We start from the raw sequence: 1,931 nt of genomic DNA, 5'->3' as shown, positions 1-1,931 counted from the left end.
CATTTTTCATAAATATTAATTATGATCTTTCTTCCTATGACAAAAAACTAACTCTATATGTGTTGAATGGTATTAGAAATGTGTCTGCAAGTGTGTTCAATTCCTTGTTAATAAAATCCCATTTTGATTATTTGTATCTCGTATTCATTTAAATTTCAATTAGTCCACCTTTGTTTTTTGGATTGGATAAACAAGTGTTGTTCCAATGTTTCCTTTCCCAATATTTTCCTCTACAAATAACAATTACAATTTCCTTGAGGTTTCCAATGACTCCCCTCCCGAATGCCCCTAATCGATTTCCTGTGGGCATAGTTTCTTTTACTAGATTGATGTGCCATTTATATCCAAGTGGCATATATTTCCCAATTTTATTATTATGCCAAGAGAAGCAAGCTACTCTACAAAATTCATGAGGGATCCCCCAACGTGTATCAGATCTGTGTAATGGTGCATTGAATATGGACACTAGTACAAATTCATTTAAACCCAGGTTTGATATGCACCACCTAGATGATGCAATGGATTAATTGAATAGGGACACTAGCATAGGTCCATTTAAACCCAAATTTGATATGAACCATCTAGATTAATCATGGGGAAAATTGACAATGGACACTATTACATGGCCATTTAAACCTGGGTTGAATATGAGGCATCCAAATGAAGCATTGAGCTTCACATTCATTTCAATTAGTCCATCTTTGTTTCTTGGATTGGAAAAACAAATGTTGTTCCAATTTCTCAAGCTCGGTGCTCTTGTGAATTACAATGTCTCTTCCCCCAAATGCCCTAGATCAATTTCAATCAATTTCTTGTGGGAAAATTTATTTTATTGAATTAATACATCATCTCAATATTCAAATGTTGTGTTTTTGTCCAAATTTATTATTACATCAAGAGAATCGAGGTGCTCACTCCCTCAACACATTGGTTTTGTGTGAGATCTATATAATGGTGCATTGGGTGCACTGAATATGGACACTAGCAAAGACCCATTTAAATCAGAGTTTGAAATGCACCATCTAGATGGTGATGTATTGGATGAATTGAATGTGAACACGAACAAAGACCTGTGACCCACTAAAACTAAGGTTTCATATGCACCAAATAGACCATGTCTTGGGTGAATTTAATATACATGCTTGCACAAGACCACCAAAAGCCTGGTTTTATATGGGCTAATTCAACTTCCCATTAACTGAATTGAATATGGACACAAACACAGACCAATTTAATGAGGGTTTGATATTCACCATATAATTTATGCATTGGATGTACTAGATATGGACAAAAAAGACACATTTAAAATAGGTTTTCCATAGCCTCTTCAAGGTTGCGAAAGCTTTAACAAATAATTCATTTGTATTCATGAAAATTAGAAGAAATGAGGCATGGGTGCACCTACGTCTTTTTGGAGTAAACAAACGAGGTGGGGATGCGTTTGTTTCTGAACATCATGTATCCCACTGGAAATACCACTCCCACCATCATAATCACAATGCCATCAAATATCGCACAGGCCCTGCTGCTTCTAACTCCAAAAACCTTTGTAGTTGTGCTTCCATTAAAACCCAAAATCAATAGATTCAAAATTCTACGAAGAATTAATTATGGTGCTATGTTATAGAGGAAAAAAATGTAAATCAGTAAGTTTGTAGAGCATACAAAAATAGAAAATCACTTACAAGCATGTTGGGCTTCTGCGGATCATCTCATTAATGATCTATCTAATTGTAGGAATGGTGAAATGAGTCATTGTCCTCCAGGTTTCCCGTGCGGCAAGGAGCGGATAAACATTGTCGATGGATGCAGGGCATGTAGGGTTGCAGAGAACTTGTAGGTCAATGTGATGCCACCCACATAAACTAACAAATAAAATGAAATACAAATACATTTTTAATAATAACAATAAAATAAATACAATTACATTT

General features: G+C 35.1%; 1 pseudogene; it reads right to left on the bottom strand.

Annotated features, from left to right (window-relative positions):
- Positions 1–1,401: 1,401 nt before the first annotated feature.
- Positions 1,402–1,565, bottom strand: LOC149237817 (uncharacterized; annotated as a pseudogene).
- Between the last annotated feature and the right edge of the window lie 366 nt (positions 1,566–1,931).

The sequence above is a fragment of the Pinus tabuliformis genome, chromosome 8 (assembly GCF_031772625.1).
Source record: "Pinus tabuliformis cultivar Carrire ecotype Pingquan chromosome 8, CPIR1, whole genome shotgun sequence".
Taxonomy (NCBI): Eukaryota; Viridiplantae; Streptophyta; class Pinopsida; order Pinales; family Pinaceae; genus Pinus; species Pinus tabuliformis.
The sequence above is the reverse complement of the archived record's forward strand: the minus strand, read 5'-3'. Positions and strand labels throughout refer to the sequence as shown.